Source organism: Saccopteryx bilineata, chromosome 2 (assembly GCF_036850765.1).
Source record: "Saccopteryx bilineata isolate mSacBil1 chromosome 2, mSacBil1_pri_phased_curated, whole genome shotgun sequence".
Lineage (NCBI taxonomy): Eukaryota > Metazoa > Chordata > Mammalia > Chiroptera > Emballonuridae > Saccopteryx > Saccopteryx bilineata.
This window is the reverse complement of record NC_089491.1, coordinates 204205900-204219649: the sequence shown is the minus strand read 5'-3', so window position 1 is coordinate 204219649 and position 13750 is coordinate 204205900. Positions and strand designations below refer to the sequence as shown.

The 13750-nt window shown below is 45.0% G+C and overlaps 1 long non-coding RNA gene and 1 other non-coding gene across 2 annotated transcripts; one reads left to right on the top strand and one right to left on the bottom strand.

Annotated features, from left to right (window-relative positions):
* Positions 1-5405: 5405 nt before the first annotated feature.
* Positions 5406-5569, top strand: LOC136327630 (U1 spliceosomal RNA). Its single transcript, XR_010729810.1, has one exon. It is a non-coding gene; the product is annotated as a U1 spliceosomal RNA (small nuclear RNA).
* Positions 5570-11138: 5569 nt separating this feature from the next.
* Positions 11139-13248, bottom strand: LOC136323112 (uncharacterized). The gene is made up of 3 exons (XR_010728916.1): positions 13204-13248; positions 12832-13097; positions 11139-11455 (listed from the first exon to the last, which is right to left on the bottom strand). It is a non-coding gene; the product is annotated as an uncharacterized lncRNA (long non-coding RNA).
* Between the last annotated feature and the right edge of the window lie 502 nt (positions 13249-13750).

The window sequence follows — 13750 nt, the reverse complement described above, 5'->3', positions numbered from 1 at the left end:
TGTTAATAACCTTATGATACAACATCATTTTTTCACTTTTGTTATTCCCATGACATTTTTTTTTAATTTTTATTTTTTGACAGATAAAGAGAGAGGCACAGATAGGAACAGACAGACAAGAAGAAAGAGAGATGAGAAGCATCAGTTCTTTGTTGCTGCTCCTTAGTTGTTCAGTAATTGCTTTCTCAGCAGAGCGAGTGACCCCTTGCTCAAGCCAGTGACCATGGGCTCAAGCCAGTGACCTTGGGCTTCACATTGTAAAAATGAGATGACACTCAATCACCAGATGTGCAGGCTTTATTAGAGGAGAAAGACCTGCCGGGGCACTCCTCCAGGAGAAGTGCACCAGGTTACAGACTAGGGGCGAGTTATATAAAGCCTGAGGGGATACTGAGGCAAAAGTCCTGGTATGTCTGAAACGCTCCTCCTTGGGAGGCTTCGAGCATGTGGGTGTTGAATCAATAGTCCATGGGGTGGCTTGTCAGCTTTTTGGAATTTCCTCTGTCTCAGGGGTGATAGTCTAGTAAGGGTGAGGTCTGACAGATAAGCAAAACATCAAGAGGGCAGTTTGGAATACACATATTTATCATTTCTCAACTCTGTGGTTACATATAAAAGAAAGGCAGTTATTAATTTTATAATATATGGTAAGGGGTGATGAGGAGAAAGAGGAGAAAAAATTGGAAAATTATTGCTTCTTCTGGAGAGAACTCGAGAAGGGAACCTTGCCAAGCCAAGTCCCCCATCCATTTAAGAAGGTCGTCAATTTCTGTGCTGTGAGGTCTGAACCAGGTGATGTCCTCGAACACCTGAGTGAAGAAGTAGAACAATCTTGTGAGCCAGTAATTGTGAATTGCTTGCTACAAATGCCAAGTGGACAGAGTGACATGGTGATGCATGGTCTCCTGGATGAGCCTCATGAGATGTGCTGGTCTGGTTCCCCTCAAGTGAGAGGACATGTGGAGATTTTAAGATACAGGAAACCTGTTGGTGTAAGTTTTTTAGAAGGATTAAATATGTGTGGTAAAAAGGAAGAGGGTTTGGAGAACATTCAGGAGGGAACTTCTTGGGCTGAGGGACAGCTTCTCCCTGCTGTCATCCCTACCTATTTGATATTTCCCTAGTGAAGTTCTCCTTGGGGTATTGGGGAATAGGAGTTGTAGGAGCATTTGATTATAGGTAATCCTAGAGATTTCTTTCATCCAGGCCTATAGGAACTTGATAAAGAAGGGGGCAAGTATTAAAATTAGGCACAGAATTAGGATTGGTCCTATAATTGGTGCTAGCATGGGGAACACAGGGTTTTTCCACCATTATTCAGAGTCAGGGCTGGTACCAGCCTGACCACTGCAGATTCATTCCTGAAGTTTTCAGAGAAAGTTGATATTTTTCTCAACCAGGCCAGACTCGTTGATATAATAGCAACACTATTCCTGTGAAAAGAGACAAGTACCACCTTTCTTGGCTGTTAGTAGATCTAAAGCCCTTTGGTTTTGTAGGGCGACTTGAGCTAGGGAGGTCAGTTGTCTTTGGAGAGAGGCTAGAGAGGTGGCTGAATTATCAAGGGCCTATTCCAGGTCTACCTTTAGTTGGTTAGTAGTTTATATACTATGGCCTAAGCCAGCCCCACCTATCCCTATAGCCACTATAGAGGTGGCAAGGGTAAGGCCAAGGAGGACCGAGAGGAAGGCAGCCCATTTATTCCTGCTTGTTCTCAGCTGGTTTGAAAATTCTTTCTCTCCATAATAGGTTAGTTGTGGTGCAACTATTACCGGGACACAAGGGAGGGGGAAAGAGGTATATAAAGTTTTTAGAATGGTTCCATTGCACCAGAAATGAGTTCCATTAGGGCTGGTTAGAGAAGTTTTGATTGGGATAGTCTTATTGCATAATGGGTTAGGCTGATTGATGTAACAAATTGAGAGGGTTGAGGTGGGGTCTTCTTGGAAGAGAGGAACTCCAGAAAGAGAAAAAGGGTCTGGATTTTTGGTGATGTTGAGTGGATAGGGTAAAGGAACTGCAGTGATGGGAGGCTTATTAAGGAAGGCACAGAGAAAGCAGTGAGAAATGTTATATACAGAAGTGAGGTTGAAAACCTGGATGCCCTGCTTGATGAGTCCTAGCCATGAAAAAGGTTGAGAGTAGGTATTAGATACTTGATTTTTAAGTTCATCTTCATAGGTAAGGATAGAATTGGTTAATTCTTTGAGAACCTTAGAGGGTTTTTTTTCCCTCACCCATTTTCAATATATTTTGAGTTTTCTGTCTGGAAGACCAAAGTTTGACAGATAGAGATATATTAAAGATGGCTTTACCCACTTATTATCCCAGGGATCCCAGATATCAAAGATCCAAGGATTAGCAGAGGTGGTCAACTGAAGAGAGACACAATTTTTAAAGAACTGACCATCAGTGCACTTATCTTTACAACTGGATTTAGTTTGGAGATCAGGAATGCAGAGATAAGGTGGGCTGTAGAGCAGGGGGTGAAAGTTCTTCCATGGTAAAGTTAGAGATATTCTTTCCTGGCAGCCATGGAGAGGGCAGTTAGCTTGGGATAAAAGAAATATTTCATGTCCATTTGTAGGCTCTTCTTCAGCCAAGAAGACCCAGTGATCTTGTCCCCTTACTATGTGAAGGGTAAAAAGACTGAGAAGCATTAGGAGGTGAATGTTATTCATTCCTCTAGTTCTTCAGGGATACAGGAGACCTTTAGGGTTAGGGGACCTGTAGGGGTTGAAAGATAGGATTTAGGAGGTTTGCTAATATAGGGTTTGATGTGAGAGAGGTGAGTCCAATGGGTATCTCCCTCCATTTTTACAGCTGTTGGAGTACTCAGGATGACTGTGTGGGGTCCCGTCCAAACTGGTTGGAGAGGTGTCTTTCCTCGGGTCTTCCTGTATACCTGGTCTCTGGGTAGGAGGAAAAAATGTGTCTTAGTTGTTGAAAAAGGTTGGGATAACAGCTTGTTGACCTCCGCATGTAGGTTGGCTCACATGTGGGCCAGAGCAGGAAAGTAGGACCCCAGACTTAGGGTGCAAGGGGACTGGAGTCCAGAACAATGGGCTTACCATACATAATTTCAAAGGGGCTTAAATTTAAGGGTTTCCTGGGCATAGCTCGAATTTTCATGAGGGCTAAGGGAAGAAGCTGGGGCCATGGTAGGTATAGTTCTAGGATGAGTTTTGTGAGATGATTTTTGAGGACCTGGTTTCCTCATTTGACCTTCCCTGAGGACTGAGGATGGTATGAAATGTATAACTGCCATTTGAGTCCTAGGTAGGAGGAGAGAGATTGGGTGATATGAGAAATGAAGGCAGGGCCATTGTCAGATTGGAGTGCAGAAGGGATACCAAATCAGGTAATAATGTGTTCGTTAGGATGGTGGCAACAATGCCAGCATCTTCCTGTTTTGTGGGGAATGCCTCAATCCATCCTGAAAAGGTATCTACTATGGTGAGGAGGTATTTGAGTCCCTTATATTTAGGCATATGTGTAAAGTCTATTTGCCAATTTTGGGCTGTTAGTTGTCCCCGAGTCTGGTGGGCGGGGAAAGATTTGGGATGTATTCCTCCCTGTGACATGCAAGAGGTACAGATATGACAGGACAAGGTTATGCATTTAAGGGTGGCAGAAATATTGTTGCCCGTGAGGAAGGAGGAGATGTAGATTAGAAGAGGTTGATAGCCTACGTGGAAAGACTCGTGTATGGACTGTAAGAGGGTCTCAGTCTGGGATTGCAGAAGGAGGAGTTTACCGTCCTTGAGAAACCATTTTTCCTTTTGTGGGAGAGAGGAGTAGAAAGTTTTCTCCTTAGTGGAATACTGTGGAGTAAGTGAGGTGAGAAAGGAGGCTGAGTTGCAACTTTCATGGCTACCTGATTGGCTAAATTATTTCCGATGGGTATAGGAGAGGTGCTTCTTTGATGTCCCTTGCAATGAATAATGACTGCTTGCTTGGGAAGTAGGGATGTATTTAAAAGACTTTGTATGTACATGTGGTTTTGGAGGGGATTGCCTTTGGTAGTAAGGAATCCACGCTCTTTCCAAATGACTGCAGCTGAGTGAAGAATATGATAGCAATATTTTGAGTCTGTGTAAATATTAGCCATTTTGCCAGAGCTGAGAGTTAGTGCTCTTGTAAGAGCTATAAGCTCAGCCTGTTGTGAGGTAGTACCCTGTGGTTGGGGCTGAGCCTCGAGGATGAGGTGTTGGTCAGTGATAATTGCATAGCCTGCCTGAGTGGACTGTTGTCTGGTCATAAGTGCGCTCCCATCAATGAAGAGGGTGAGGTCTGAAGAGGAAAGGGGTGTAAAGAAAGGTGAGGGAAGGGGGTAGCAAAACGTGTGAGAGTTTCAATACAACAGTGGGCTGGAGGTAAAGAGGAGGTAGGAAGAAGTGTGGCTGGATTTAGACTAGAACAGGGCTGGAAGGAAAACTCAGGATTTTCAAGAAAGATAATATGAACTTGTTGTAATCGAGAGGGTGATAAATGGGCTAAGGCCTTATGAGTAACCAGGTCCTGTAAATTGTGAGGAGATTTAATGATGACCTTTTGTCCTAGTGAAAGCTTTTTGCTCTCAAGGGCTAGCAGGGTGGTGGCTGCCAGAGCTCTGAGGCAGGGTGCCCATCCCTTACAAGTGGGGTCAAGCTGTTTAGAGAGATAAGAAACTGGTGCAAAGGAGCATCCCTTTTGATGTCCAAGGACACCCAGGCCAAGCCCTTGTTTTTCTGTAACATAGAGTATGAATTCTGAGTTTAAGTCTGGAAGCTGTAGGGCAGGGGCTTGAAGGAGAGCCTGTTTGAGTTTGGTGAAGGATGTTTGTATTGGGAATTTAGGATCTAGGGGTTCAGTGAGGACCCCTTTAGTGGCTTCATAGAGAGGTTTCACTAACAGACTGAAGTTAGAGATCCATGATCTGAGAAAACCCGCAATTCCCAGGAAGGAGAGAAGCTCCTCTTTGGTAGAGGATGTTGGTATGGAGGATATTAAATGTTTTCTATCAGTGGTGATGGCCTTCTGTCCTGGGGTCAACTGTAGCCCTAAATATGTGACTTGTGATAGGGAGAGCTGTACCTTAGCAGGAGCTACCCAGTAGCCTAGGTGAGCTAGGAAATTGAGTAGTTGAATGGTGTCTGATTTAGAAAGTTTCTAAGGATGGACTGCAGAGAAGGAGATCATCAACGTACTGTAAGATGGTGTGCTGGGACAAAGTTAGTGATTTGAGGTCATTAGCTAATGCCTATCCAAAAATGTGGGGGCTATCCTGGAAGCCCTGAGATAGGACCGTCCAGGTTAGCTGTTGTGAATGTAAAGTGTTAGGATCGGTCCAAGTAAATGCGAATAGGTTTTGACAGTCGGGATGTAAGGGAATAGTAAAGAAGGCATCCTTAAGATCCAGTACAATACTTACCTGGCAGGGGAGATACCATGATCGCGAAGGTGGTTTTCCCAGGGCGAGGCTTATCCATTGCACTCCGGATGTGCTGACCCCTGCGATTTCCCCAAATGTGGGAAACTCGACTGCATAATTTGTGGTAGTGGGGGACTGCGTTCGCGCTCTCCCCTGAGTTAAAAAAAAAAAAAAAAAAAAAAAAAGATCCAGTACAGTAAAGTGTGTAGTATTGGTGGGTATAGTAGATAGGATAGTGTAGGGGTTAGGAACTATAGGAGTAATGGGAAGAACTGCCGAGTTAATGGCTCGCAGGTCCTGCACCAGCCTATAAGTGCCGTTGGGTTTGACTACTGGAAGGATAGGAGTGTTGTATGGCAAACTGGTAGGGATAAGAAGTCCTGCATTAAGGAATTTAGTGATAAGTGGTTTCAGTCCTAGGAGGTGTTTGTGGGAAATGGGATATTGGGGTACGTTAGGAAAGAAGGAGGGATTTTTAAGGGAAATTTGAACAAGGGTATGATGTCTAGCTTTGGATGGATGTTGAATTTCCCAAACTGAGGGTCTACTAAAGAGGAAGGAAGGGGAGGGGAGAGAAGTTGGGAGTTGGCATGTGGGGTGATGAACCACTTGCCAACAAAAGGAGAATATTGAAAGTGTGTTGTTGTGGTGATTGAGTAGAGCTAAATGGAAATAATTGGAGTGTAGTTTTACCCTGGGCTCACTGTTGGTGATTCGTACCAGGGCCAGTGTCCCAGGGCTTCCTCAGTCCTCCATTGCCAGGCCTAGAAAATCAGTCACTGACTGGGTGTTAGTGGGGAAGTTTGACCTGATCCCTCTCTGGCAACTGGGGCAATCGATCCTCCAATGACCCTCCTGGTGACAATGTGGGCAAGACCCTGGTGGTGGACAAGGGTTAGGGTATTTCTTAGCCCAGTGGCCTGGCTGCTTGCAACAGTAACAAGGACCTGGATGATCCCATGGCCGGGATTTAAAAAACTGACCCTGGAAGGGTTTGGTCTTTGAGTCCATAGCAGGGTTCTCTTTTAGGGCCTTCGCTAGCATTAGGTAATTCTCCTGATTCCTCTTTTGTTGTTCCTCCTTTTCCATGTCCTCCCGATTATTGAAGACCTTAAAGGCTAGATTAAAGAGGTCTCTTTGGGAAGTCTCAGGCCCATTCTCAAATTTCTTAAGCTTGTGCCTGATGTCTGGAGCAGATTGGGAAATAAAGTGTGAGTGTAAGAGGGTGGTCCCTGCTGGAGTTGTTGGGTCTAGGTAAGTGTACCTTTGAAAAGCCTGTGAAAGGCATTCCAGAATTTCCCCAGGGTTCTCTCGGGGCCTTTGAATGATTTCCTTAATTTTGTCATAATTGACAACCTTACTGGCAAGTTTGTTGAAGGCCTGTTGTAGGTAATCAATCATTTGATCTCTGAGTTTTCGATCAGCATAACTGAGCTGGTAATTCCAATTGGGATCGTCTGAGGGAATAGCTAGATAACCCATGGGGAGGTTGTTGTTCCTACTGTTTGCCTCATCTGCAATTTGTTGAGCAGTGGTCCATATGCAGTCTTTGTTGCTGGCCAACAGAGAGGAGGTGAGAATAATACTTAAATCGTGCCAGACATGTAAGTGTCTGGGTCTTAGGAGAATGACCCTAGGCAGCACTCAATTTGGGCAAAGTCAGAGAGGGAGAAAGGGATAGCGACCCTAACAATTCCCTCAGCTCCCGCAACTTCCAGGAGAGGGTACATGCCTGGCTGGGGTGGCTTACATGGGCGCAGGTGAGGGGGAGAAATTGGAGGAGAGGAATTAGAAGGAGGTAATGGGGTGTTTTCAGGTGATTGTGATTGATAGGGAGGTGGAGCAGTAGGAGAAGGAGATGGAGGATCAGGAGCAGAAGGGACAGCAGAGTGGTCTTGAGGGTCAAAAGTATCAGATGGAGGGTCAGGAAGAGGAGAGTGGGTAGAATATGAGGTAGAAGTTCTGGCCAGCAGAACTTGATAGGTAGAGCATGAAGAGCAAAGAGAAGGTCTAGATCGGAGATAGAAGAAGGCCTGCACATAAAGGATTTCTGTTGCCTTTCCTGTCTGGTGGCAGAAGTTGTCAAGATCTGTTAGGATATTGTAATCGAATGTCCCATTTTCAGACCAATAGGAGTCATTGTCTAATTTGTACTGAGGCCATGCCGTGTTACAGAAGAAAATGAGTTTTTTTTACTTAAGGGCAGAGAGGCCTAACTTAGTAAAATTTTTTATGAGACATCCTAGAGGGGTCTAGTCAGAAGGCTTAGACCCTGAAGAGCCCATAGTGGAGACAGGTGAGCAAGAGGGGGCATCCCCTCCTTTTGTCACTGTCCCAAGAGGTGAGAATCTCTGTGTTGGGGGAGTCATCCCTGATAGAGGTCATTACCACCTGTCAGGGAGCTCCGAGGACAAGAAGTCCGAGAGAGTGGAGAGGTTTGGCTAGGCACCTAGTCTTCCGTGCAGTCCACTGAGACTGAAAGTCAAACCCCTCAAAACGTGAGGCGTGTCAGAGAAAACCGTCCGACCAGAAAAAGGTGTTTTTAGAGAGAAATTTAGAGGCCAACCAGGGAAGGGGAAGGGAAAAACTCCTTACCTTTCTGGTCCAGCAGGGGTTAAGGACAGGATTAGACTGCCGGCCAATCAACCCACAATTACACATCCAAACAGAATCAGGGAGTAAGCCTAAGATGAGCTGCCGCTTCCCATTGCTTTCCTGGTTGTAAGTTTGGACAGCAAAGAGGGATCATCCAGGCAGTTAGTACCCTGTCCCGAGTTTTGGCATCAGATGTAAGAATGAGATGGCACTTGATCACCAGATGTGCAGGCTTTATTAGAGGAGAAAGACCTGCTGGGGCATTCCTCCAGGAGAAGTGCACTGGGTTACAGACTAGGGGCCAATTATATAGAGCCTGAGGGGACACTGAGGCAAAGGTCCTGGTATGTCCAGAATGCTCCTCCTTGGGGAGCTTCAAGCATGTGGGTGTTGAATCAAAAGTCCTGGTATGTCCGGAGCCCCTCCGTGGGGCAGCTTGTCAGCTTTTCGGAATTTTCTCTGTCTCAGGGGTGATAGTCCAGTAAGGGTGAGGTCTGACAGATAAGCAGAACATCAAGAGGGCAGTTTGAAATACACATATCTATCACACATCTGTGACTTTTGGGCTCAAGCCAGCAATAATGGGGTCATGTCTATGATAGCATGCTCAAGCCAGTGATCCCTTGCTCAAGCTGGTGAGCCCATGCTCAATCTGGCAACCTTGATGTTTTGAACCTGGATCCTCCATGTCCTAGTCTGACACTCTATCCACTGTGCTACCACCTAGTCAGGCTCCCATGACACCTTAACTGTTCTCTATGGCTTTACTCTATCCCCTTAGATACTACATTAACACAACAAACAAGATGATCTTTATTTAAAATGAAAGACAAACATCACTCTTGCTCAAAATTCTTTAAAGTCTTCTCATCTCAGACAGATTATAAAACAAAACTTTAGAGTGACTGCAAGCTAGTTCTTACAATAGCCTACTACTGCAGGAGACTCACCTTTAAATAAGAATATTTTTATAATTTAGGTCAAGCATTCAGAGAGAGTTTGTAAATATAATTTTTGTGTAATTTACAAAATCTCAAGATGGCCAATTGTATTCCTGCTTAGAAAGTGCTGTTATATAGTAAATAAAAAGGTTTTCATACTTAGAAAGTATTGAATAAAAGGAGGAAGGAGGCTTGGACCCCCTCCCTTCTATACACCTGGGTGAGAAAAGGTAAAACAGCCAGGAATAAAGGAGAGGGAAGGGAGACTTGAGTAGCCCTTTTCTCTTCCCCTTTCTTTTTCCTTAATGGGCGATTTACAAATGATTATCCTCTGGCATCCTATAAGCCCCTCCCATCCTGAAATCATGTAATTAATGACAAAGGAATTACAAGACCCATGAATGTAAACTTATGTTCTATAAAGGGTATATAAGATGTAAGAAATTTAATTTGAGGAGCAGATATCTTTGGAGCTATAACCTCATGTGCTCCACCGACTTAATAAATTCTCTTTTTCCTCCTATAAGTTGTCTGATTGTCAATCCTCTGAGGTTATGCTCTCCTGCAACACTATGTTATACACATTATCTGGGAGACTATTTATCTCTATTGTTAGTCTATATTTTGTTTGCTTCTATATTCCAACTACTCAGAACTCTTGGATATTCTCAAATTTCAATCACAGGGCCTTTGCAGTTCCTTTGTCTTCAATAACCCTTTCCCACCTTGCCCCCTCAGATATTCACCTCAAACATGACTTTCTCATAAAATATTTACATCATCACTCTATTTAAAATTATACCCCCCCTGTTCTGTACCTATCACAGTTCCTGAATTATTCTGTTCTTCAAATAAATCAAACTTAATCCCAACTGTTTGATTTCTTCATTGTGTTACATCCTAGCAAGAAAGACTACAGCAGACCCAAAGTGAATTTTATAAGTTTTATTGCAGACCTGCACAGGGACTGCAGGCAACCCATGCAAGGAAGCACTGCAGCCCCCCAAACCTGTGCAGGGGATGCAGATAACCCACACAGGGGAACACTGCAGCCCCCCAAACCTGTGCAGGGACTGCAGGCAACCCACACAGGGGAACACTGCAGCCCCCCAAACCTGCACAGGGACTTCAGGCAACCCACGCCTCCGAAGAGACTGGAGCACTGCAGCCACGAGTTTCTAAAATGGCTCCTTTTTATAGGGTGGCTATCTAGGATGAGCAACCATCATACAGAAGCTGATGTGGCTGTTAGCTATTGGCTAGGGAGGTCGTGCGCAGTTACGGGGGGGGGTATTGCTCAGTGGAGAATTTCAAACATAAACTTCTGATAAGGGTCTCTGACTCAATGCAGGATGTTGCTGAACTCTTTGTTCTCAGTGTCACAGGGACCTTGTACACTCTTGGCAGCCCCAGCATGTCAGTACTCCTTGAATCTAACATTTCCCCATCTCTTTTTGGCATAAATCAAATCCTTGATTCTTCATCAGTGGGGAGAATGGTATAAGGCTGGGGCTCATGAGAATTTTCTACTTTAGCTGTGGCTATAAGCTAATTAGGTCAGGGGTCCTCCCTAGTATGTGCTGGCACGCTGATAGTGTGTCCTTAGTACTACAAGCTTTACGGACTAATTTCTTTCTGCCTTGCATTTTTCTTCTCTGTACTAACTTCTTACAACTTACACAAACCTTCTGCAACTTACACAAACCTTCTGCAACTTACATAAACCTTCAAGTTTTATGAACTTTCTTATCCAGGAATAACTGGCCTTCATAACAACTTGCTTTTCCTTTTCTTTTCAAAAGTACCTCTACACCTTATACCTTCTATTATCAAAACCATACAATTCCTTTCTAATTTATCAGAATTCTTAATTCTTAAAAACCTTAACCTTCAGTGAGGACTAAATTAGTACTAAGTATTCCTCTTTTAAAGATTGCTTTTTGGAGGTGTCCTTTTCATAAGTAGCCTATTGGACACATGACCAATATTCACAGGTTATTCTATAGTGGTAGCTATGAGTACATACATAACTTTCATTTACCTTATAGCTTCTCTCTCAGCCAAGGGACCTACACCCCCTTTCTGTATGACTCATAGCAGTACATGCATCAAACCTTAAGATGACTTACTTGGCTTTCCTTTACCTTAGTTTCCCTCCCTCCCCAAAGTCTAATTAAAAGGAGGTCCTTAGTGAGTTCCTCTAGGCATTATCTATGCGTGGACCAGTTAACTTCTGGTTTGTGGCTGAAGCAGGGCATGCTGTCCTTCTCAGGGTCAGCTTACAAGGGTTGGTGGGGTCAGTTTTCGCTGTCCACAAAGGTGTTTCTGCTGGGACTGCAAGCTTCAGCCGGCTGCGGTGGACCCAGGTGGGTATGCATTCTACCTTGGCAGTAGTGGGGGTGCTCAGGATCATGGTGTCTGGACCCGTCTAGGTGGGAGTCAGTCCTTGGGTGGTGTACTGCTAGAAGTGCCTCTTGGACAGTCTTTGAACAGTTTGCTGAGTAACCTATAAAACCTGTAAGTACTTAGGGAAAGGGTGTTACATTTCTACACTTTGCAGTTAGAGTTTAAGTCCTAGTGACCACTGCTTCTAGCTGGAATTAGTAGCAGGTCCAAGCCTATAATAGGCATGGGGCATTGAGATAAGAGAAATAAAGGAGATACTAAACATTAAATAAAGCAATAAAATCAGACTGTCAATACCCACAGTAGAGATCTTTGAAGGATAAATAAAACTTAAATATTCAAGCAAGGCATAGTAGATGGCCCTTGTGTTTACAAGAAAGGAGATTAGCTTATCTGCTACTTGGAAGAAATACCTTAGGCTCCTGAACGATGTCCTTAGGCCTTCAGTGGCAATTCCCAGCACGCTGGGCAAGGTCAGGTCATAGGTAGCTGGAGCAGGGCTAGAAGAGACTGAACCCTCCCTCCATGGAGCAATGGGGCAGCTTACCTTCTCATGTCCCTCTTTCCACAGCACAGGTGTGTCAACCGGTGGGACCGGGAAGCCTGGCAGGCTTCAGTTCAATGACCTTTCTTTCCACTCTGGAGCAGGGCCTTGATGAAAGCTATGAAGCCCCTTAGGGCGCTGGAGCCAAAAGTTGGTATTTCCTGACTTCTTTGGGGCCTTTTTTTGCCTTTTCTGTTACTTCCTTGGTCATTATAAACCTTAAAAGCCATGCTCAGAAGATCTCACTGGGGGGCTTGACTAAGAGAGCAAAACTGGGAATACTGTATTTAAAGAACCCTAAGGCAGTGGGTTTAGAAGGGGCCATATTCCCTAAATCTTCTCCTCGGGACTGGCTCCAGATAGGAGGTGGGGATTTCCCGGAGCCAAAGCAGAGGAGGGCAGAGGCTGTAGCAAGGTGATGATAACTTCTAGCTTACTGCACTGTTATCTTTTGCCTGACTAAGCAGTGGCTCAGCCCTTGAGCCAGTGCCCAAGGGGGAGGGGCAAGTGCCTGAAACTGTGAGGGGAGCCTGCTGCTTCTCCTGCATCCAGCTGCAGCCTGGCTGCCTTTTCTTTCTCTACCTCTGCTGCCATACTGGGCTGCATACTGACTGTGCCACCTGCCTGCAGGTGGGTGCTGGTGATAGTACGCTAGACTCTCTATGTTTTCTATGGGTCTAGCAATCCTTGGTTTGGCCAGTCTGCTCTTAAGTTGGCCATTCTAGTAGCAGACAAACAAACCAAATATGCACACAAAACAAACAAAACTTCTAAACCAAAACCAAAGAAAGAAGGCAGCGTCCTGCGTTCCCTGACCAACCGGGTGGGGAGAAATCAGGTGGCGTCCCACCTGCTCTACTACACCCTTTTCTAACCAGAGCTCTGTTTCCAAATATTCAAAGAGGAAGCTTATTTACCAAAAGCTTCCTTACCAAACAGTCTCAAGACTCCAAATGTTTCAAATCAGCCAAATTCAGTTTCCAAATGGCAACTGCCGGAGGCCGGCCAGCTACCAACGTCTGCTGCAGCCCACTCTTTGAGGAGGGGTCTTACATGGCCAATCTCACTGGGGCCTCCATCTGTTACAACCTAGCAAGAAAGACTACAGCAGACCCAAAGTGAATTTTATAAGTTTTATTGCAGACCTGCACAGGGACTGCAGGTAACCCATGCAAGGGAGCACTGCAGCCCCCCAAACCTGCACAGGGGATGCAGGTAACCCACACAGGGGAACACTGCAGCCCCCCAAACCTGTGCAGGGACTGTAGGCAACCCACACAGGGGAACACTGCAGCCCCCCAAACCTGCACAGGGACTGCAGGCAACCCACGCCTCCAAAGAGACTGGAGCACTGCAGCCCCCAAACCTGCGCAGGGACTGCAGGCAACCCACGCCTCCGAAGAGACTGGAGCACTGCAGCCACGAGCTTCTAAAATGGCTCCTTTTTATAGGGTGGCTATCTAGGATGAGCAACCATCATACAGAAGCTGATATGGCTGTTAGCTATTGGCTAGGGAGGTCGTGCGCAGTTACGGGGGGGGGGGTATTGCTCAGTGGAGAATTTCAAACATAAACTTCTGATAAGGGTCTCTGACTCAATGCAGGATGTTGCTGAACTCTTTGTTCTCAGTGTCACAGGGACCTTGTACACTCTTGGCAGCCCCAGCATGTCAGTACTCCTTGAATCTAACAATTGTATCTATTATTCTTTGAGATTATCTTGTCCCTTTATTCACTCATATTAGAGTCATTGGTTTTTTTAAATTATTTTTATACCTTGACATTTCTTTACAAAAAATAACTAAAACATAGTTGTATCTATTCTTCTTTAATTAGTCTGTAATTGAAAAA